The sequence below is a fragment of the Rousettus aegyptiacus genome, unplaced genomic scaffold (genome assembly GCF_014176215.1).
Source record: "Rousettus aegyptiacus isolate mRouAeg1 unplaced genomic scaffold, mRouAeg1.p scaffold_m13_p_6, whole genome shotgun sequence".
In the NCBI taxonomy this organism is placed as follows: Eukaryota; Metazoa; Chordata; class Mammalia; order Chiroptera; family Pteropodidae; genus Rousettus; species Rousettus aegyptiacus.
Genome location: NW_023416309.1, coordinates 20,409,399 through 20,434,965, shown reverse-complemented (window position 1 = coordinate 20,434,965; position 25,567 = coordinate 20,409,399). Strand labels below are relative to the sequence as shown.

The window sequence follows — 25,567 nt, the reverse complement described above, 5'->3', positions numbered from 1 at the left end:
ATGTGCTGAAGGTATAGGATATGAGTCACTGGGTATAAAAGGGGCTATGTACCTGGGCTAATGAAGACAATGCATTCCAAAGCCACCCTAGTTAGTCAGAGATTTAATAATCAGAAATAAAATAATGCAAAACAGAAGAAGGACCAGAGATGAGAGAGTTGAGGTTTCAGAAAAAATTCAGGGCTGACTAAAGTAGCACCTGACATAGAAGAGCATAGAAAGCATGTTTGGGAGGAAGCTGTAGGATCCAGGAAGTGGAGCACAGGAGTGGCTTTCCAGAAGTCAGGGAATTGTTGGCTTGCTCAGGTTTAGTGGTAGAAGAAGGGGCCCACATGATCCTACTAACAAATGAAGTAGAAACTTCAAAATACCTTGAGCTTTCTGAGTCAAAAAAGAATGTTCTAGTAACGAATATTAATATCGTTAAATATAGTGCTGCACTTAGTGCTGCAAGTTTTTATAATTCATTTCATGCTAATGTTTTTGAGAACATTAACTAGCAGAATGAGAGTTTCTAACTTCCCTGGGATATTATCTAGTTGGTGTTCATATTTCCAGGGCAGAAATTGTAAGGTTTTAAAGATTTTGTGGAGTCAATGAAGACTGGATGTGATCTTGTGCAATCTCTTCCCCAGGAAACATACAGGGCAGTGAAACAGTTCTACAATTGCCATTTCTACACAGAAAGCAGAGCCCAGGAGTTGCAAAACCATCTGGCTCTGTTCCCTGTGTAGGAGCTATGCATGGGAGAGCTTGGAGGACCAATTTCATGGCTGATGTGAGGATTTCAATTCATTTACAATGATTGAGTATAGTTCCTAAACTGTGATTTGCAACCAGTGCTTAATTGTCTCCATTCTCTATATTTATAAATGGTGTGCATTAATTACAATCTTATTTCTTTGTTTAAGAGAATCAGACTAATATTTGTCACTAATATTTGCTTTGTATCATTTATTAACAGAACAATGAAAATCTCCATTACTATTTTAAGTGTCTCATTTCCTTTTGCTATGGACATTATCAGTTTTATTAGTCATTATTTTTCTGTTTCTGACACATTTTCAAGACATTGATGACAGGATTTCATTATCAGCTAAGAAGTGTGCTGTATTTACCTCTTTATGTACAATGTACAATACGACTGATCTGTATAATGAATGAAAATAACTTAGAAAATCATGGAATTTAGATATCATCTATTTGAAATTGAAGCCTCTGTTTTAAATATGAGTACATGGAAGCCCAGAGAAGTGAAACAACTTAGCCAATGCCATACAGAGAATTAACAGCAGTTCTAGGACTAAAACCTAAAAATATATGCATTAGACACATATTATGTGATAGACATCTTTCTCAAGCTTTTAAATATACTAACTAATCCCCATAACTATTGTATGAGATAGGACTACCATTCTACAGATGAGGAAACAAGACAGAATCATTTTCTCAAAATTACCCAGCTAGTAAGCAGTAGAGCAAAGATTAGGACTCAAATGATCTGTCCTCAGAGCTTGTCATATTTTAAGTTCATATATACTGACTTCATGTCCAGTGTCCTTCCCACAACATTTCATATATTTTCAAATTTATTATTTAAAATAAATTTATGTTTTTTTAATTTAAAAATTATGGAAATATTTCTGTAACCTATTCCATTTTAGAGGTGAACAAGTTGGAGACAGAGAGGTAAACAATATGTCTAGTTCATCCAGCGAATCAATGGCAAGCCAGATCAAAACTGTTGTATTTTACTTACCACTTAAGTGTTAAGGAAAAATAACTGGTTAGCCTCTTATGCTAATGTCAACTCCTATCTCATTTTCTGTGTCTTGGTCTTGTCTTCTTCAGTTTCCCCAAACCAGGACTCATCTTCCTGCATAGAGATAAACTGTTTCTCCAGTTGTCACCCTACACTGCCTCCACTCCCACTACACTGCCCACAGTAAAGTGGAGTTTAGTATGGAATCACTCCATTTGGTCACTCCTCTACTCATCAGGATTCTAATTTGCAACCAAGCACTTTTGTTGCTCATTGAACCAAGGGCGGAGCCACTGTTTCTACTGCATTCTCACAGTTTCCAAGATCTATACTTTATTCTTCTGTGCTGGCCATGGAATAGTCAAATTTTGAACTCAAGTAACCACTTGTGCCATAGCCGTATAACTGGCCACCTGTTGGGTCCTTGATTCTGAAAGCCTCTTTGTAATCTATATAGAGTCTTCATCCTTTTGTAAACAAGGCAGTCCCTGTGACGTCCTCTTCTAACATTCTGGGATAAGAAGAGCATGAGGTCCTGTATGCTACATGTAGGCTGTAGTACTATAAATGGAAGCCGGTAATAGGGTCATGATTATTTTTCTAGTAACTTTCAGGTAGTGAAAACCATTCTAGAGGAGCAAAACTGGCCCTAGACTAATCCTCTACCTCTTGCCTTCTAACTATCGTGGTATCTCATACACTTTCTATTATCTTTGTGGCAAAATTCCTTTCAGTAATAAAATACTATAAAGTACTTTATACTAAGACAAAGATGAGTGATAAACAATTTTCCATTTTAAGTATATTACCATATGTTAATGCAAGACACTATTTTAATCAAAATAACTGATTTTAAGGGGAGGCTAACAATATCAAAAGTTTTTATTTGAATGTAGGAGAGATTTTGTGGAGGGTAGGATATTCTTAGATCCCCTCATGTTACATTTAACTAGAAGTAAACATGTTCTGAAATAATTCCATTCCCGAGGAGGTAGTAGTATCTCTGTGTGTGGGTGTGTGTGTTTTTTTTCTGCCTTCATATTCTTTTTGGTAAAGACAAATAATGTAACCCAAGACAGAGTAATCATTTCTATTTATATTTACCCTCTGCCTTAAATACATTATCTAGAAGAAATTTGACCTAAATGTCCGGGATTGCATGAGCCATTAATTATTAAGCTCCACTGGTTTGTTCAACCCCATGACTGGGGTAAATAAAAGCAAAATAGATGCTGACATTTTCACAAAAGTGGCAGCATCACAGAGAAATATCAACTGTGACTGAGGAAAGACATGAACAAATCACCAGAGTTGTCCTAAGTTTACATTTCCCCTATCATCTAAACAAGAGCATCAGATGCCAGGGATGGAGTAGGGAGGTATGAGAAAATACTGGAGCAGTGTTAAATATAAAAGATATTGGATATCATTTGAAAGCTTGCATACAGCTACATAATAATGGCCATTCCTCCATTGGGTGTGTGTATTTCCAAGCACTATACACCCTTATCTCCTTGGATCCTGTCCATAATCTTGATGGAATGCAAGGATGATGTTATTAGCTGTTTCTGACAGCCAGATCTCTACCAATTACTAGCTTGAGTAAATTTCTTGTGCTCTCAAAACTCAAGTTTCCACATGAGTAAAATGGGAATAATAATTGGTGTACTTATATCAGAGGGTAATTGTAAGGGATGCAAGGAGAAAACACATGTAAAATGTTTAGCACATTTTCTGGCACATAAATGTTTTATAAATGCTATTTATATTGTTACAGTTGCAATTTTATTATAATGGAGACACCAGAAGGTTAAATAATTTCACTCCTGATACCTTTAGTTAATAGTGGAATCAGGACTACAGTCTAATTTTTTATGCCTCACCAAGTCTTCTGGCTTCTCCTCCTGGAAGTTGTAGTTGTATTTCCAGAATAAAGAATTTCCTTCTTTACTGCAGCAGCAACTGCTGCTCACTCTCTTGTTTTACTTTAACTCAGGAGTCCTTCTCCACCCCCTGCTGAGTGAGGAACTGTTATTTCTCTTGTTAATCAGCAGAGTGGTAGCCTATTGAGGTCAGTGGTATTGATAGCATCTGCTTCCACAGGGAATCAGTGGGCCCTCCATCATTATTAGTGCCTCCAACTCCCATGGGGCTCCCCATGCTATGACAAGGAGTGTCACAGGTAAAATAGATTCAGTGTTACTGGACAAGCAGGGAGTGGTGTAGAGTGTGTGAAGGTCAAAAGGGAGTGGAACTGAGATGCAGGTTTTTACTGCAGCTGATAGGCAGTTCTTTGCTAATGGAGAAAGACAAAACAAAAGTAGGATTTCTCTTTCACATCTTTTTTTTTTATAGTTTCTATTCTTTTTATTTAAAATTTTAAAGACTATTTTTTTAGAGCAGTTTTAGGTTAACAATAAATTTGAGAGGCAGCTATAGAGATTTCCTGTATACTCTCTGCCCTTGCATTATCCATCACTATCAACATTACCAGAATTTTATGTTTTTATCAATGGTGAACCTACACTGACACATCAAGATCACCAAAAATTTATAGTTTACATTATTGTTCACTCTTGATGTTGTATGTTCTGTGGCTTTGGACAATTGTCTAATTGTATAACATCATATATTTTCACTGCACTAAAAATCTTCGGTGCTCTGCTTATTCATCTCTTCCTCCATTTCCATCATGCAACCCCTGCCAATCACTAATCTTTTTGTGGTTTCCATAGATTTGCCTTTTCCAGAATGCCATGTAGTTGGAATCATACAGTATGTAAACTTTTCAGGTTGGCTTTTTTTTTTTCACTTAATAATATGCACTTAAGTTTCCTCATATCTTCTCATGTCTTGATAGCTCATTTCTTTTTAGTGCTGAATAATGTTTTGTTGTCTGGATGTACCCAAGTTTATCTGGTCACCTACTGAAGGGCATCTTTGTTGTTTCCAAATTTTGGCAATTATGAATGAAACTGCCATAAACATCTAGGTGCAGGTTTTTGTATGGACATAGTTTTCAACTCTTGGGTAAGTACCAAGGAGTTTTATTGCCGGATTATGTATAAGAGTATGTTTAGTTTTATAAGAAGCTGACAAACTATCTTCTAAAGTGGCTGTTTCATTTGGTATTCCCACCAGCAGTGTATGAATGTCCTATTGCTCCACATTCTTGCCAAAATTTGGTATTGTCAGCATTGTGGATTTTGGTCATCCTAACAAGTGAGCTATGTCACTGTTGTTTTACTTCACATTTCTTTGATGACGTATGATGTGGAACATCTTTTTATATACTTATTTGTCATCTGTATATCTTCTTTGATGAGATGTCTAGCCCATTTTATAATTGGGTTATTTGTTTTCTTATTAATGAGCATGAAAAACTTTTTGTATATTTTGGATAAGTTCTTTTTTTTTCAGATGTGCCTTTTGTAAATATTTTCGTTCAATCTGTGGTTTATCTTATAATTCACTTGACATTATCTTTTGCAGAGTAAAAGTTTATAATTTTAATTAAACTTATCAATTATTTCCTCCATGGATCATGTCTTTCATGTTATGTCTAAAAAGGCATCACCATATCCAAGATCATTTGGTTTCTCCTTTGTTAACTTCTAGGAGTTTTATAGTTTTGTATTTTACCGTTAGGTCTATGGCCTATTTTGAGTTAATTTTTGTGACGAGTAGGGTCTGTGTTTAGATTCATTTTTTTTTTTCTGCATGTAGATGTTCAGTTGTTCTAACTCTATTTGTTGAAAAAACTGTCCTTGCTTCATTGAATTACCTTTGTCAAAGATCAGTTAGCTGCATCTATGAGGTCTATTTTTGGGCTCTCTATTCTGTTCCATTGACCTCAGTCTATTTCACAATACCACACTGTCTTGATTACTGTAGCTTTATAGTAAGTCTTAGAATCAGGTTGTGTCAGTTCTCCAGCATGGTCCTTCTCCTTCAATACTGTGTTGATTATTCTGGGCCTTTTATGTCTTCATGTAAGCTTTGGAATCAGTTTGTCGATGTCCATAAAATAGCTTGCTGGGATTTTGATTGGGATTGCATTAAATCTATAGATCATATTGGGGAGAACGGGCATCTTGACAATAGTGAGTCTTCTTATCCATGAACATGGAATACTCTCCATTTATTTAGCTCTTCTTTGAGTTCATTCATTAGAATTTTGTAGTTTTCTTGTCTAGATCTTGTACATATTTGCTAGATTTATAACTGCTAATATAAATGATATTGTGTTTTTAATTTAAAATTCTACTTGTTCATTGTTGTTATATATGAAAGCAATTGGCTTTTTTATGTTAACCTTTTTATCTTGCAAACTTACTATATAATTGCACATTAGTTCCAGGAGTGCTACCTTCTTTCTTAAACAGCCTTCAAATGATTAATTTTTGATCAGTCAAGTTAGATATATACAGAAATCCCATACATCAGAGAAACAAAGTACCTAGAGAGAATCACTTTTAAGCTTTTATTGAATGCCTACCTTAATAATGCTTTATGTTTCAGTGAAGGGAGATTCTGGGGTCCATGTGCCATATGTCACAATGACCTTGCTACTAATAACCTGATGTAATATCCTAATATCCCAAGGAAGAAAAACAATAATTATGGTAATATACACATAGCGAATTTCCAGTCAAGATAAAATATCACCGTTTCAAGGAGTGAGCAACCACTATTCATTTAGGTTGTGATTTCAGGGGGTTTTAAAATTCAATTAAAAAAATTAAAGTCTCTGGCTTTTATACATTCAGGACCATTACTGACACTTTGAAAGAAACAGATAAAATATGAGGCATGAACCCTGAACTCAAAACATTCACAATTAACAAGGTTAATTATTTTGAAATAATACTGACCATGAGTGTATTAAGTGCTTAAGAAGTAAAACAAATGATATGATTTCATGGTTGAAAAGTTATTTGAAAAGATCAAGTAGTTACTAGTAATAATACCCAAGTAAGTTCTGGCTATTCTAATTGTGAATCATTGGATTAGTACTTAGAATATGTCTGTCTCAGTTTACCTTCAGGGCCGTGGTCTATCTCCCAGATGTAACTATTAATGATTTTTTAAAAATGTAATTTGAAATAAGTTGAATTAACTGAAATTTATTAATTTCCTTCATATTTTAGAAGAAAAGTTCACATCTTGAAGTATAACGGCAGAGGGAGCTATGAAAACTTATAAATTTATCCTTGTCTTCATTTACTGAGGGAGACAGCTTGAATGGTGACATTAGGATGCATCTGTAAAATTAAAGTATGTTTCCCAGTAGTCTATTCTTATCATTTTTCTTTTCAAACTTGACTCTTATTTCTTAAACCTAACAAGCCCTAAGTCCTCACGCTCTTGTATTTCTTTGGTCATTATGTTAAGCACTCTTGATTTAAAAAAAAAAAAAAGTCTTACACTACTTCATGCTGACTTTTCTTATAGCCAGTTTAAAAGTAAGAAATTCTGTCAGTAATGCACACATTTCCAAATATCTGGGGATTTCATATTAGAAACATGGCATTTTACCTTTTCATTGGTTTTAAAGATATAACCCTGGTGCATTTCTCAACCCTTAAAATCATTGAGGTGATTTAAAAATTTCTTTTCTTTCAATTTTCTTTTCTTTTGCTTCTCTCTCTCTCTCTCTCTCTCTCTCTCTCTCTCTCTCTCTCTCTCTCTCTCTCTTTAGGTGAGGCAACCCTTAGTTGAACTTACAGATTGCAAGAACCTTGTCACCTTAAAATCCCGCCCCCCCTTTTTTTTTTTACTCCTACAGCATCTGGTCTTTCTAGGTGGTCTCCCATCCAAGTACTAACCAGGCTTGACCCTACTTAGCTTCCAAGGCCAGATGTGATTGGGCTTGTTCAGGGTAGCATGGCCATAGACCTTAAATTATTTTTTTGCTATATCTCTTTTATCATGAAAAATATTCTGAAACTGATCAGGTGAGCAATGTCTGATACTAATTAATTAATTATACCAGAAATGTTGTACCTAAATCATGAGCATTAATATTATTAGACATGCTGGGCAATTCATCAGAATAAAAATTCGGAAGAATGTCTGGATCCTTTTAACTGCTGGAAATTAGAGAGATCCAAGACTGGGGTCACAAAAGGTAAATATAAAATGATTTGTTAGTATAGATATAAACAGATGGCCCTCTAGAGAGCCATGAGGTTCGACTTCCTTCCTCCAAGTTGAAAAGCCTTTTAATCATTTCAGTCAGGCGATTATTTCCTTAGAAGTTCTATGGAATAAGATATCCCAATTTCCCTTTATAGATTGAATGTTACTATGATAGAAAGCCTGTCTTGGGGATTAGGATTTTTGCTAACTGAAAATATAATAAGTGCCAGGCAGTGTTTTAGGTATTTGGGATAAAATGGAACAAAAGAGATAAGATAATTGCATCATGAATCTTATAGATATTTCTCTTCTAATGGGATAAAATAGAAAATAAATACATAAACAAATAATTTCAAATTATAACAATTGGTCTGAAGTAAAAGAATATTGTTGGGCACAGAGAAGCTTTAGATAAGTTGGTTAGATATGGCTCTGTGATATACAGGAATAAACAGAAAGATAAGATGGACTAAATTATATGGTGTGTTAAAAAGAATTTCTGAGGTATGACCTTGGATAAGCTTGTTAGCCTCTGGACACAATTTTCTGGTTATATTGGCCATCACCTGTTTTTGTTAGAAGATTAAGTTCTAATCAAAATTTATCACCATTAGGCAAAATTTATCTTTATTTCCAAGCTGAGTATTTTTAAACTGGATCGTTGTTTGGCATCTCTGGAGGGCATTTGGAATTCTAGTGAGTTCTTATCGGTAAAGATCTCAGAGAACAGTTTGGGAAAGCAGGCAGGCCTGACTTCTCACCATGCTTACTGTTCCACCTACAGGAGGTAATGCTCTCAAAATAAGGTAGCCTATTGCTTGAAGAGCATTATTTAACCCAACCAGACTATAATTGGCAATCTAACAAGTTATTTCCCTGTTTACCTATATAATGATACTCTTTTACCCACAGCCAGATGAAGACAGACAGCAATCCTATCATTTTACTGAGGTTGATGACAGGGTGAAGGTGACAGATACTAGAGCATAAAACGCTGACTCCTGGGACAGGTCATTACGGCCGTAAGGTCAGGCTTAGGACACCATTCAGGGTGGGCGAGAAGCTGAACCTTAAGTAGAATTGGCTTATGGAATAAAGCTTCAAGTAACACATCTCTGTAACACAGTTACATTCTACTCACCAAAGCCCACTAATCCTACCCTGCAGTCTCTTATTACTTTCTCTGAAAGATAGTCTTCCTAACTATGTTCTATGCAAATTAAGTCTGAAAGATAAAATAGTGTTCTGGGGAAAAACAAAGGTGGGAGGGGCTTAACTGATGCTAAATTCTGCCTCTTCTTTGAGGAAAGGCTAAATGCTCAAGAGAAATCTTGTAATTAAGAAATCTATTTAAGTTTGTTTTACCAGCCAGCCTCAAGCTTAGTCCACTGTGTAAACTTATTTTTTTTTCTCTCATAGAACATCTATTAGTATCTTGTTGAAAGCATACCAATTTATAAATATTGCTTCAGAGAAAATATTTAAAAAGTTGCATGATGGAAAGCTGACTGATTGGTAGCAGATAATTGTCAGCAATGAGTTTTTTTGTTGTTGTTTAAGAAAAGGTAAAGCAAACACACTGACATTGTTTTATCAAATATTTCAATAAGATATTTTCTAAGGCAGGAGTATGACTGAAATTATGAAAGAAACCCTATATGTAGATCCCTGGTAAGGCCTTTTAAAAATGCTTAGTTTCAGAATGACCATGTAATCTTATTAGAACAGGTGTGCAATTAGAAGCTTATAATTACTAAATATTTCTTAAGTTCCTTAATCTTTAGTGCCAGAATTTGATGACAGGACAAGTTCTCAAAGGAACAGAAAAAGGCTCTAATTTTCTGCTGCTGCATTGGAAAATCAATTCATTCTTAATGGATTGCAAGTGATTTTGACTTCTAGAATACTTTAAATTTAGACTTCTAATTTGGAAATTTCAGAATCTTTATATCGGGTAGTAATGCAGGAAACAGCTCTTCTTTAATACTAGGAATTTTTTTTTTTTAAATTTTCTAAATAAAAATGTACTTTTGGGAAATAGATACTCAAATTATATAATTCAGATTTCCACAGGCCCTAGTCTCTGTTCTTTTATCTTTGTCATTGCTTTCTCGAAGTATTTTAAAAACTTGGCTCTGAGACTGGTCTCCCTCATTGCTGTTATCCGGGTGTTCTAAACAGTAACTCTGATAGTTATCTATACATCATTGATCAAAGTATATCTGGCCTTCGACATGATTACATTAAGATTGATATTAGTCTTAGTGGAGATTGGATCTTTTTTAATCTCTTAGTTTTATGATATTATTCATGATTTTTTTTTTCTTTTTTTTGCCATGGGGTCAATTCAACCAATGACCGAGGAAGTTATTAAAGCTAGGGTGACACAGAGAAATTTGGAAGTTAAAATGCATTGCTCTCCATTCATTTAGATTATAAAACTTTGGCTCAGGTTTATGCATTTAGCATGAGGAGTAGAGAAGAAGGAAGAGATATCCAATTACTATAAACAAGTCTTTATAAAGATGTGGTAATACTTAAAAGGACTGGTATGAAAAAGCAAATTGTAGTTATTTGTTCTCATACTGTTCCAACTCTGTTTTTTGGTATTTACTAACATGAATTTTCTCACTCAAGAATGATGATCTATAACTGCCTAGTTTTAAAGATTTTTATAAACAGTAAACTAATTTCTGTTACCCTTTCTGCCATCAATCCCTTTTTGCTATTGCTTCATCATTCAAAATTGCCTTCGGATCCAGAAAAGTTTTGTTCTGTTTTCTTGATCTGTGTTTTCTGTTCTCTTGAAATTTGCTTCCATGCACTATGGTTTAAGGATAACATAATTTTGTTTGTTTGTTTGTTAAATGACTCTGTGGCCCGAGAATTTTCTTTCTAAAAGAATAATCCTCTTTCCTAAGTTACAGACTGTAGATTGTAAATGTCTTATGAAGATTTTTTACTCTCTGCCCCAGCCCCAAGCTTTCTTCACATCTTAGGAAAATCAGAAACATCCAAAGATAGCTGGGCCCAAAGAAATTGAAAGTTGAATTGAGTCATTAGTTCACCATCAAACTATCAAGTTTTCTCTCTTTAGTCCCTTTACATCTTTTCTTACCTTTTCAAAACCACTGGTGCCCAGTGTAGGTCTATGATCTATTTCTGAAAGGTCACAGAGAACTCTCTGGAAACCCAGAATCAGTAGGGCAATGTAGCATCATATTATCTGTGTTAAGAATTTATGAACACACCCAGAATCAGTAGGGCAATGTAGCATCATATTATCTGTGTTAAGAATTTATGAACACTTGAGGACTATTGCTTTATTTTACCATTTAGCATCCCATGTAAACTATTTAAAATTTAAAAAAATATATGGTTGACATACAATATTATGTTAGTTTCAAGTGTGCAACATAGTGATTACATAGTGATTATATATGTGTATTTTTTAAAAACTATTTTTTAATAGTTTTTATTTTAAAAACTAAAATGTTCTTTTTTAAGTTGTCCCACACTGGCTGAGGGGTAAGACAAGAAACAGTTTTATGAATATTACTATATGCTTTGCGGCAAGTATGCTTTTGAGGACAGGGGTCATTATATTTCATAGTCACCTCTGCAAGGAATCCCAGGAGATATTTCTGTCTGGCTTTAGCCTCCAAGGTTTTTATGGGGCTTTTGAACAACTGGGCTGTTCCTATTAAATAGAAACTGGGATTGTGTAGTTTATCATGATGTTTTTCTTTCAGACTACTGAAAACCTCAGAGTCGAACTTATACTTTATAGGGCAAATATGTTTGTTTTGTAATATGTGTTTTTAAATTAAACGTATTCCTAATTAAATTCTGCATGCTTATCCTCGTTTTGAGTTCTTTTAAATTTTTTTATCCTTTATGTTGTCTTGCTCAATTCATGTGAGGAGTCTTAAATTTTTTCTGGAACAATATGGAGAGTAAATAAATAAATAAGAGCTATATTCTACATTTCAGCTCTTCCTCTAGCTCAGGAGTCATTGCAGTGAAGAATGAATTTTGTCTTTTTAGTTACTTTTTTCCCCCTTTAATCTCCCCCCCTCTTTAGGTGGGTCTCTTAGTGACTAGCCTTTAATCTTCTCCTGCCCTGTTTATCATTTTTGATGTTACAGTGTTATTATTGTTGTTATTATTCTTATTGTTGTTTTGAGAGTCCACTACTGACAAGGGCACAGCATAAATTTCCACTTCAAAAACAGTTCCCATTCAAAAGAACATAGAAAAATATAACTCAAGTAAGCTAATAGAATAGTCTTGTAACTTTTAGAGGGTGAAGACCACTGTGAATCCTATGCTTTCTCAGGCATACAGTGACAAATAACAAGATAAGACAGACTGTTTTAAAACTGTGAGCAATGATGCTCTTCTTGCTGATTAGGTATAAGTAATTCTAATTGACTTTATTAACCCTTTCTGAAAGTACACTTTGAAGTGCTAGAGCTAGGTTTATAAAATTGCACTCTTGAGTACCACTATGCCAAACAATTGTGTCATAGTGTGCTGTGGTGTACATCTTTGCCTAAAGTTAAAAAAAAAGTTTTCAACTTCAATTTGGATTTTTATGCCAAGAATATTATTCTCTGGCTTTCAGCTGGCATGAACCTAATAGGCAGCAAGATAATAGGGATGATGGTGAGGGAATGCATTCAGAAGCTGGGTTCAAGATGCTCCTGACTATAAGTAGATCTGTGGGTAACAATATTTTTAAATATTCTACTCCCTTTTTGATATTCATTAGAATTATTTTGTCCCTTCAAAGAAGATGTGTAGTTCAAAGAATATGTGAGACATAGAAAATTTAGTAACAATGAACTCTGAGATGTAATGAGAGTTTAGTAGATAGAAACAGCTTATTTCTTGATTACTATACCCAACTAATTTTCTAAGCCAGAAGTCTTTGATTATCCTTAATTCTTTCTCCTCGCTTCCAACCCACAATCATTGTTAAACACTATTCTTTTTGCCTCTTTACATCTTTTGAATCTATTTAGCTTCTTCAACTCAACCACCCCTTCCTTCATTTATGAAATATGTTCCAATCACAGCTTTATACTCTGCTTTTTCCTTCCAAATCTAATCCAGCTTCTTCTATTAAGCAAAGAAGCTACTGGGGCTAGCAGTAATTGAAACTTGGCCCTGGGGAAATCCAGACAAGGATAGCTGGAACCAGTTTTTTCCTTCATTGGCCAAAGCTAATGAGTTCCAGGAAGAAGACCTGAATGTAGCAGATCTTAGACCCTTGCCAGAAGGTTAATATCAGTCCCATGTGAGCTTGCCTGGTTTCTTTAGTACTCAAGAAATCTACGAGGAAAGAAATGGGAAGCTGAGTTCTTCTACTCTTGAGGTAGGAATATGAAAAGAAACTAGGGAAGGGGGTGGCTCCCTCATGTTATCTGTTGAGGAACAGAAAGCCATTCTGGTACTACACTATTGGCCCATAGGGATATGGAAGACTTTGCCTTTTTCCTTACTACTAGTTAGTATGCTCCAACCATACCTGAGCACCAGTGAGCTTACAAAGAAGATAAATTTAGGGGGACCTAGAAGCCAGAGAGAGGAAGATCTGCTAAAATAGACTAATAACAATTTAACAAGACAAATCATGAGTACATTTACAGAGATTGGGATATAGTGAAAAAAACAAATAAACAAACAAAAAAAACCAGAAACCCAATTCTGTAAATTTAAATATTGCTCTATTTTAGAATAAATTTTTAATTGTATTTCAAATTAATACCTTGTAAGATGAGGTGGAAGAAATACCTCAAAGATATGATGAAAGCAAGACCTAGAGGATATATCTATGAACAAACATGTGAATAACCACTGTTTCAGAGAGAGAATCATATAAGATGAGGCAATTGTTTAACCAAATCATAGGGGGAAAAAGTCCTCATGCTGAATAAATACTTCAGTTGTAGATTGAGAGAATGCACCAAGTTCGAATGGGAAAAGATATATTCTGGCTTGGCTTGACAAAATTCTGAATTTTGTCCAGTTGTCCCAACACAATTTATTGAGGAGACTGTTACTTCCCCATTTTATATTCTTGGTTCCTTTATCACAAATTAATTTCTGGGCTCTTCATTCTGTTCCATTGATCTATTTGTCTGTTTTTATGCCAATACTATACTGTTATAATTACTGTAGCTTTGTAATATAATTTAAAAACAGTATGATTTCTCAAGATTGCTTTGGCTATTCAGAATTTAGAAGCAATTTCTACTATCAAATCACAGAAGAGCTAACCTCTAGTAGCTAACAAACATGAAAAATGTTTGATCTAATTAATACTTAGGGAAATGCAATTAAAACCACAATTAAATATCATTACACACTCATAAAATTTGTCTTAATGTAAAAATTTAACCATAACAAGTGTTTGTGAAATGTGCAACAAGAGAAACTCATATATAATTTGCATGAGTGCATACCAATAAACTACTTCATTTAATAATTAAGCAATGAGTTCAAACCCTAAAGTCTCGTATCTACAGTTTTAGGTATATTAATTTGAAAATTTCTCACATACTCAGAAGGAGAAGAGCGCAAGAATGATCATGGCAACATCACTTATAATTATAGAAATTTGGAGACAATCTGAGTGTTTCTCAACAAAAAAGAGACAAAGTATGCTAAAGTATACAAATATTCCAGAGAAAATGAATAAATTAGAACTGTAGGGTTAAATATTTATGAAATTCAAAAACAGTGTAGTACAAAAATTTTAAGCTGAAGGAAAATATATACGGTATTATTCAATTTATATAAAATTGAAAATTATGAAAAATAATACTTCATATATCTTAAGAATAAATGTAATGATTAAAGCATAAGAAAATGTATAGAAATGTTATACACAAAATATATGATAGTAGTTTACTCCGAAGTGAGGAAAGAAGACATGATTGGACACGATAGGGGAGAGGTATACCTCAGGCTTTAACTATACTGTTAGTATCTATTTTTAAAGGTTGATATTATGAATCTTTATCATTTTTATATTTATATGGATGTCTGAAATATTTAATAATACAATTTTAAAGGAGAGACATATTTTATCATATACATTTTAAATTTCATCAAATGGCAAAGATACCATAAACAAAGTTAATAAACTAGCAGTAGCCTTATAAAGTATATTTGCAACAGAGATGACAAGGGATAACACATTATGTAGAAAGAGTCCTTACAAATTGACAATGAAAAGACACAAATGACCCAATAGAAATCTGACAATAATAAATGAATACTCAGTTAACAAAGAGCAATTCATCTACTTAACAAACACAAGAAAAGATGATTATACTCAGAAGGGATCAGGAAGATGCATATTAGATGACAATTGGATGTTACTTTATTATTACAGACTGGCAAAAAAAAAAGTAATATGATTTGGTGACAGGCATGCAGCAAAAATAGTAGTTTTATGTATTATTGATGGAAATATCAATTATAATAGTCTTTTTAGAAATCACTTTGGAAATATTGGAAGGGCTTAGGCAAGAAAAATGTTATAAAAGAAAAGAAAAAAAGAATAAATTATCTGCATATATATCTTACACAAAAATTATATATACATACATACATACATGCATACATACACACATGCATATATATATACATACAAATATCACATCACAAAACAAGTATGGTATAATTACAACAACAAAACCAGCGATAGCACAACCATATTACAAAACAAAACCATTCCAGTTTTACTACACGTTTCCTGATTGACTTTGGACAGCCTCTCTCAGCTTCATTGTCCCTAGCAAAAGGGTGAGCATTAGAAGTTTCTGTTAGTTTTCATAAGGATTAAATGAGAAAAGGTGTTTAATGGTTTTTAGGGTTTTTTTATTACACTTTATTCAGTTTTTCTTTATTTTCTTGCCTGTACAATCATATATTACTTATATTCTCTCACAAATCCAGTCAATTTTGCTAGAAATATTATTTGAAAAGGTAGCTTTGATCATGTCATTCCCTCACACTAATCATTTAATTAGTCCCAATCCTGAGAGAGTTCCCATTACTTAGTGTGATATTCTAGATATTTCAGTCTATAACTTAAGTACATATAGGAAATGCCTGCTATTCATGATGGTATCAAATCTCTTGATATTTACTCCATATATTAATATTTCATACTGTGGATTCTGTTTTCCTAAAAAATAATCTGCAACAGCCTATGTTTTGCAGTTTCCCTTCCAGCCAGTGTGAAGGCACACCCACCTGGGTTTCTGATTCTGATTGGATATACTGTGGATTCTGTGGATAGCAGCTAAGAAGCCTGATGAATGAGGTATATTTTCAGCATCATCTGACAATCTTCCCATGTGTCTTGTGTTTAGAGTGGATGGTTTTCAGTTTTACATAAGGGAAGTCATATGAAAAACAAGTAGGTCTATTTGTCTCCTTTTGAAAGACTGAAGAAGAGATCATAAGATTAAAGGTTTTATTCCCCAGCAGGTCTGTCAGATTCCAGTGGTAAGAATTCTTTATGCAATAAGTTTTTGAATAAACATTACTGGAACAATTGGACATGCAAAAGTATAGTTACTGGAATAAAATTATTTTAACAGATGTTCTGAATGCTGGGGAAGATCGACTATTTTGGGCTCTGATTTTGGGGCCAGAGTCTGAATTGCATCTCCAGGAAGAGGTTGGATCACATAATTGAGCTCAGGCTGTATACAGTAGAAGAACACAAAGGAACAAGTTACCTAATAGAGAAAAACTTCCTGCTGTGCAATGCTGTCCATTCTTTCCGCTGTTACCAAATCTTGAGCAAAGTTCCTCAATGAATACAATTCATTTCTTGTGGTGAATGTCCATAAAACTGAGTAAGTGTACAAATTAGCATGAATACTGAATAGAGACCACATGCATGGAGGTAAGCCAGAAATTGAGGGACCATTGTGAAAAAAGAACAGTAACTTACTGAAAAAGTAGAGATGGTGTTGACCTCACATAGGCTGTGAAATGAGACATTTCATTCAAGTTTGATTCAAGCTGGAAGTTTCTAGCTATGTAAGAGTTATGGTGTTGGCTTCAAAGACTTTTAGTTGAGTGTGGATACATAGGGTAAGCGATTCACAACAGTACTAGAGTAGATGGAAGTGCTATAGTAGATGGGAGGGCCAAGTGCTTGGAAAGATTGAGGGAGCCAAAGAATATCTTTCTGAGATGGTGATAAGAGTTGGTACTGAAGGGTTTGGGGATGTACAAAAGGAGGTGAATATTGTAAAAGAAATTGAATCACACATTTCCACTTGGGAAAATGTAACTGCCCCTTATTTTTTGGAGAGGTCAAATACTTAATAAATTTTTACAAATCATCAAAAACTAATTTGAGCAGGTAAGAAACTGTCATTTTCTTTATGGAATTTATGATCTAATGGACAAAGTGGGGAATGCTATAAAATGTACAAAACTATATACAAATAGGGAAATATAAAAAAACATTGGAAGGAAAAAAGGAGAGTTGAAAAATAGAATTACTATTTTTATCGAGTACAGTTTCTAATTTCTGGGCTTTTCTTACAGTATCTTTTGAGCACTGGGCTTTATCTGACTTCTTGACTTCCTGTGGGGATAGAACATTTTCCTCTGTCTTTCTTATCTGTGAGATGATCTGAAGCTAGGGACCTGGAAGGGAATGATTAATGCTTTTGTTGTTCTTTCTGGTTAGACCAGTTTGAATTTGTCAGTTGGAGCTGCGGGATGTAGTCTCTGACCTTTTCTAAATTTTAGTATCTTCCTAAGAAAAGATTTTTTTTCATCTATGTGTGTCTCAAGAATCGTCTTTTCCATCCTCAATTTAAAGTTTTAGCTTAAAAATATTCTAAGATATAGTTTAAGACATAAACCCAAGGTTTTCATCATAGATATATAGGTTCAGGTCAGTACTTTTCAAACTTAAATGGGCATGAACTGCCTGATAAAACATATTTGATTTCAGTAGATCTGGAATAAGGCTTCAGATTCTGTATCTCCTAAGCTCCCTGGTGATTTGGATGCTGCTGGTCTGCGAACTACACCTACTGCAAGGTCACTATATAGGACACTATGAGAATGAAATAGGTCAGATTCAGATACTGGAATCTGCCTTGAGATTTTAGGGCGAATTCTTGCTCCCTTATTTTTTGTCTACTCAGCTTGATAGACTCTGAAATCAAGCAATTAAAAAAATTTCTTATATCTAAAAGCAAAGAGAAAATTCTTCATTTCAGGACCTTTGTCTATACTCCCATATTCAGTTGCTGTGGTGTTTTGGGGTCTTTGTTAAAAGAAACAAAATCCAGTCATTTTTAGAGATTTTTTTAGAGCCCTTTAATCAATATTAGATTACTTCAGTATAATGGGAACTGCTATATTTACGTCTCACACATCTCAAAAACAGTCACTGTAAAGAAGACATAAGAAAGAACTCTCCCTTCCCTCACTGCACACATTCCAACTCCAATACGTTATGTAAGAGAAGAGGGAGGTGGTGGATAAAAATTTCTGTGAGTCTTCTGATTAGCTTACCTATTTCAGTATCTACCCTAAATTCATTATTTGAACTCATTCTTTTTTTTGTGTTAACTAAACCTGATTCATTTTAATTTCCCAATCCAGAATTTCCTTAATATCTTCCTAGTAATCTTGTTCCCCCACTTGAGAGAGGTAAGGAGGCATCTGAAAAAATACAAAGGAAAGGGTCTGTAGAAATAAACAATTTAGTCAGTTAAAATTGTCCTTTCCCCTCATGCCTTCCCAGTGCTCTTCAACTATCATGTTTTCCCACAGCTACCTCCCCACCTCAAAAACTTTCCAGTGTACATTTGTCGATCGATGGCTTGTCAATCAACTAATGTTCTTCCTTATCTTTGTAGTTGTGTAGGAATAACAAGACTGTGTAAAATTGTTCGTTATGTTACCATTAGAGTTTAGCCTTGGATAAGAATTTACTGAGCAAGTTCCATCTCTCTGTTCAAGAATTCTATAATGGTGCTGATAATGTCAAGGTTGCCAGTTTTGCAAAATAAAGAACCCGTAAGACCAGTGGTCTGGAAATTCCTCCCCGCTCACAGTCCCCTACCTGAAGTTTTCCCTCCCATCCTGAGTCATGAAGTACACGTGAAAACTTAGACAAAGGAATCACATGTTCCTTGCATGAATATTGCAAAGTTATGTAAATTGCAAGAAATCTAACCAAGGGGAGATCGTGCTTTGGTCTGTTGAATGCTCCATGCGCTCCACTGGCATTAAATTCTCCTTTTTCTAACAAAATTGTCTGAGCATCCAATTTCCTTCATTGGGTGTTGCTTCCTGCAACATATGCACAAAAATTCAAGGTGCTATGAGAGTGACATTTAAATGGAAATTTGATAGCATAAGCTAGCCAAGGCACTGATCAGAAGGGAGGGGGACTACATATGTTTTTCCTGCGATGAGAGGGAGAACATTCCACTGAAGAACTCAGAAAAGGTTAGTGTGGCTGGAGTGTAGAGAACCAGGACATTTGGGCTGAGATGAGCTGGAATAGTAAGTACATTGTGAGTACATTGGTGGGGCACGTGGTGATAAATCAATTTGTACTTCAAAATAGGAAAAAATGGAAGTTTTCTGAGACAAAGTGCAGATTATGAACTAGTGGCAGTTTCATTACCACTGTGATGGTTTTCACATTGTCTAATCATAGAGAGGATTTTATGTAATGTAATCTTAGAGGGACCCCCAAAATACTCCTTTGATCCTGATTGAAGCTGTCCTAAGGAGGGATTGCACTAAGTCTCAAGTCCTTTACATTTTATATCCTTTCCTAAGAGATAGTTTTTATGGGGAAAAATCACTTAAAGTGATAGTGGGAACCAAGATAGAAAAAAGGAGAAGGGCTCCACCCACTTTACAAATATTGATGACAACTGGCTAATTTACCTCCTTATCTGAAAAAGTACATGAAAGGAAGATCATAATCACCCAGAAGAACTTAATAAGCACCCTCCACATTATATGGCTTGGCATCAAGGAGAAATTAGTGAACTGTGGTTGGTAGATGAGACACAAAAAGGAAGCCCGTTATCTACTAAGCATTTGCTGTTTGACAATGGCAGAGGTAGTATCTATTTTGTTGTTCTATCTCAGGATTCAAGGCTTTTGGGTCTTTGCTCAATGCTACAAATTGAGACTAAGTGGTTGGCCTTTGATGATGTCCTCCCTTTCTCATTTAAGTCACCATATCCATGAGATTGCAAACCATAAATTTATTTTTCACTATAGGGAGATCAATCAATCAACCAATCATCTGTCTATTGATATATCTATTGATCTATCAATCATCTGCCAGCTTATATATTATATTCATGGACTTATTTCTTTTCTAAAATTAACCCTGTACCTTTCATATTTATTGTGTAAGGCAAAAAAGGTTTGTTTTAGCTTGACATGCTTTATGTTCTTGTCTCCTGTGTAATCAATTACCTTGTTACTAATACTCATTTATTAGATTAGCTGATATGGGTCATAAGGTTCTCAGAAGAGCTCTCTCTCATTACCAGTATGCCGATTAGGTCAGCAAGAAAGAGCCCTATAGATGTGGCTTATGCTCTTTGCATGCTCGAGGGACGCATGGTTAGGAAAAATGTTCTAAATATCAAGAATGATCTTGAATGCTTTTAAACTAATGTCTGATTACAGAATGCTAAGCAGCCAGTAAAATCTCCATGTTAAAACAAAAAGAGAAAAGACATTGTCATCTTTTTGAGGTGGCTAGTTAGTCGTATTGATCTATGATTTCAAGGAGGATAAGGCCTGATATATTTTCAAGGATGAAAACTATAAACTCTTAGTTAAGGCTGTCACAGGCAGCTTCCTCAAGAAGAATAAAGAGCAGCTGAAGAATAAAGAGTCTACTATCATAGCACTGTCATTCTACAAGTTTAATATAACTGTGGTGGTTTGAAAAAGTCAGGCAAGTGAAGCATAGCAACAACAAATTAATGAGACACACTCATGCACACATGTGCATGCATGCACACAAGGCATGTGCCCTATAGCTGTCTAATAAGGTAGAACAGCAAGGCTGCTTTCCATCCTAGTATCAGTGAGTCTTTGTAACCAGAAAAAATGCTTCCATTTCCTAGGCTAATGAGAAATTGGACAGATGTTTCAGAGAAAGAGAATGAGTCAGAGTATACCGCTCCCCTGAAATCTTTTGATTTTGATAATACTGTAATCTTTGTTTTACTACCACTTGTGATAACCACATGTTGCATTGGCTGCAGAATATCAGAACTTCCATTTCCTAATAACTGACAACTCCACTCCATCCTGCTTACTAGAACTTGAATGAGCAATTATGTCACTTGAATAATAAATAAATGGACATTAATGTTTTGAATAAGCAATTTCCATTTCCAGAAAGAGGACCGTTAACTCTCTCTCCTCTTGCCCCCTCTCCCCTCCAAAAAAAAAAAAAAAAAAACTGATCGGAATTACTATTGTCAGGGATTGGAGATCCATGACCTCTGAATTTGCATTTTTAGCTGTGCTCCATGTAGATGGATTCTGAATCATTGACAAATGTGTAGCAATGACAAGAAGACGAGAGCTCAGTAAGACCTCTGCTAAGCCTGCACCAAACTGGGTCCCTGCTTAGCTAAAAATGTTTTAGTTCTCTTATAATTAGCACCTTTTTAATTGTATGTAGTGACAGTGTTTGGGAGAAATGACTTTGCCTCAGAAAAATTGATAAAGAGGAAAAATTAACTTTGAGTGGGAGGGCTAGATAATAAGGGAAAGAAAAAAGCCCAAGACACACAAAGAAAGCAAGCCCGAGTGGTTCTAATCTTCATGAATCATATTACATATGGAGAGTTATAACAAACTCTCCGATTCCTAGAGTTTATCACATAATTTCTATATGCCATGATTAATACACTGGCATTCTGGTGGATATTTATTTGAATGGTAGTGAATCTTGGCTATAAAAAACAAGAAAACAAAAGAAAACAACTGAAAAATTCATAATGTGGTCTAAAAAGACTACATGAAAGGAAGATTATTATTATCAAATTCATTAACTTTATTTTTTTTGTAAACCTAAAGATGAAAATAAAAGCAATATAAAATCATACAGCATCTCTCAGGAATGTTTTTTGTTCCCCTGGAAAATTAATTTGCATCTGATTGAATTAAAATGTAAAGGCTCCAAGTAAATAGGCTCTAGTGGCAAAATAAGAAACGAAAATCTTATAGGGAGAAAATAAATATCTAATAATGCTTTTTTATTCTTGATTTCCAAAGCACACTGAGAATGTCAGTTAATAATAATAATGAAAAATTGCCCCTATATTTAAAAGAAAGTCATTCATTTTAGTTTATATCTTAGCTACTGATAAATACTATATTGGTAAGTAGTTATTTCTAGCTATCGTCTATCTATCTATCTATCTATCTATCTATCTATCTATCATCTATTTACTCTATCATTATCATTAATTGGTATTTTTGTAAACTTCCTTGAGCATCTAAGGCTTTTTTTCTGAGGCTTATACTCTTGTACTATACTGTGGGTGAGACTTTTGCATTATTATACTTCATCCCCTTCAACTTACTACATAGAAGGGAAAATAGAAAAATATAGTGTAAAATAATATAAATGAATGAATGAAGTAGTCTGGGTAGAAGAGGAGAAGTATTGATTCTGTAGACATAATCAACTTCAAATTTCAAAGTTACAATATTTTATTGGTGAACTCATTTAAATTCTATCCAGTGATAGTGAAAATAGTCTAGTCCCATAGGAAAATGAGGAGAAAGTAAACTGGAAATTTGCAACAGAGCTTATATTATTGATTGAACAAATTAATGTTAAAATTTACTAAACATCCATAGAAAGCAAATTTGAAAGAACTAATGTGTTAATCTGTCAGATTATCACTTTAAAATGAAACTTTGCAAAGCTGATAAACTTGTAAAATGGGCAGCTCCTATACCCTACTGGCACAAGTGAAAATTGGAACAGCTGTTTGGAGGGCAATTTGTCATATGTTTCAAGAACCTATTAAGTAGTTAAAATAGTTTAACTCAGTAATTTTAGTTTTGAAAATATGAACTAAGGATATAATTCTAAATATATGCTTAAAATATGTATTATTTTTAATAAAAAGTGGTAAGAATGTAAAAATATCAAAATGAAAAGTCATATTAGATACAGTATTGTGATAGGCATGGTGACACACTCACTGTCCAAATCTCCCTGCAAAGAAGAACTTGTTGCCCTGCTGCTGAGAGAGCTCAGCAGTTTCAGGTGGCAGTGCCTTTGTCAGACAGATTCCAGTTGGTTGCTGAAAGCTACTTTGCTTAAGGTCAGACACCCCACCGTGATTTACAGAATTGGGAGTATAAAAGGCCAGCCATTTGGCCAAGCATAGAACAGATTTTAGCCCCAGAACTTACCTGACTTTTTTCTCTTTTTGGTTCTACTTCCTTTTCCTCCCTCCCCAGGTATTGACTCCAAGGGTATTTCTTCCTAAACATTCTGCACCCTAAACTCAGTCAGAGGCTGCTTTCTGGAGAAGCCAACTGCCATGAATATGTACAATCTGTGATAAATCTGAAATCATTGGACTCTCATGTAGAAATTAAAAAGATTTTAAAGCAAAGTTTATAGTAAAATGAGAAATCATTTAGGTCTAGTGAAAAAAAGTGCTCAAATGCCTATTTATCTATCATCTATCTATCTATCTATCTATCTATCTATCTATCTGTCTGTCTGTCTATCAATCATCTGTCATCAGTCTGTCATTTATCTGTGTAAATTGTGCATGTGAGTATAAAATTAATAAAAACAATAACATGAAGTACACCAATATTTTACTAGTGGAAATGTTTTCTCTCTTACTCTTTTCTTTTCTTCCTCCCCTTTCTCCTTTTTTATTTCCCCAGTGATTATTAGTGATCATCTATTACTTTAGTCAAGGAAAAACAAAGTTTCTTTCAAAGAAAACCATATTCAGTTAAAAAGTGTTTTAAAAATCACTGCATTTCTGACAGAGCAGAGGCTTTGTGCTTCCTACTCTTGATGTATTTATTTAAATATGTAATAGTCCTAACAACATTTGACATACTATTCTAGATGTTTTGTGATGTCTAATAATTTTATAAATAACTGGTAGGAAGAGTAACATATATATATATAAACAAGTTTAGGATGGAGATAAGGGCAGTGGTCCCCAACTGCCAGGCTGCAGACCAATACTGGTCTGTCATATAACTATATATATATATAGCTCAGCAGGAGGTGAGTGGCGGGCAAGTGAGTGAAACTACATCTATATTTGCAGCCTCTCCCCAGTGCTAGCTTCACTGCCTCAGTTCCACCTCAGGTCATCAGGCACTAGATTCTCATAGGAGCACCAGTCTCTAGTGTCAAAAAGATTGGGGACTACCAGTATAGGGTGTAGCACATTTAAGTAATGCAAGTGATATGTAAGCTAGCTAAATTATTTTCAGTGGACCTTGAGATCTTGGAAAGTGTTCCACCATTGACACTTGAGCTCTCTACTGGTAGTATTGTTTTGTCTGCTTTACCTAAACTCAACATGGAAAAATATATGCACATTGGCTTCTAAAGACAACTGCGCACTAGTAGTATCTAGTAGAGTTCATGGAATTCACTGGAGAGTCCTTTATCCATTTTCTCATTCTCTTTTGGCTCATGATCTTGTCTCTGTAAATTCTGTGATTTGCAGCTTACCCCCGGCCTCCTGATTTTTGTATTAGGCTTGGTCGATCTGTTTTTCAGTTCTGAACTTTTACAAACCCACTTGGCCTTGCTAGCAGTTTGGGTGTGGGCAACAGTCTTGCTAAAGAACTAATTTCACATTCTCTTACTGGCCCCAGGGAAACCTAACTCTGGCCATGTGGGTGACAGCGAAGCATGTATACAGCACTCTATAGTTTTATTTTTCCCATCTGAGCTGACCAAAGCCCTGTCACTTCACAGTCTTTACAGCCTGAAGACAAATGGCAAGAAAGTACCCTACAGAACTAAAGAGAGAGCTGACAATTTGTAGATGCCCTAAGTATTACAAATGAAATGTTTTGGCAAACATACTTGAGAAGATAACATTGAAAGCATTCTTATTCTGGTGAAAGAATGCTCAGAATGACATAATTTCCTAAGAAACTCTAAATATGAATGAGGTTCAAATACTTTTTAAGTTGTCGTTTAAAAACGAATAGGTAACATGTTCATATTTTAAAATTTAATAGGTATAAAAATGTATCCGTGAAGTCTCCTGTCTATCCTGCCTCTGCATCCACCTTGTGCTCTTCCTAAGCAACCAGGGTTTCCGATGTCCAGTGTACCTTCTAGATACAGTCTATGCATATATAATCTGATTTTCATTAATAATACAATCTTGCTTCGAGAGGGCAGGGCTGTGGTCTCCTTTGTTCGCAGTTTCTTCTGCAACATCTAGCACAGTTCCAGGCACATGGTAGGTGGTCAATAAACTTTGTAGAATAACAATAACCAATACAGACATTATTCTTGTCTCTGTAATTTCTTTTCCTTGCCTTCAGATATATCCAGGAAGTTTGGATGATTCACCTACAAGACTATCCCTTCTTCAC

The 25,567-nt window shown here is 34.7% G+C and overlaps 1 pseudogene; it reads right to left on the bottom strand.

The window, feature by feature from the left end:
- Nucleotides 1–7,541: 7,541 nt before the first annotated feature.
- On the bottom strand, nucleotides 7,542–7,660 carry LOC118604210 (annotated as a pseudogene).
- Nucleotides 7,661–25,567: the final 17,907 nt, after the last annotated feature.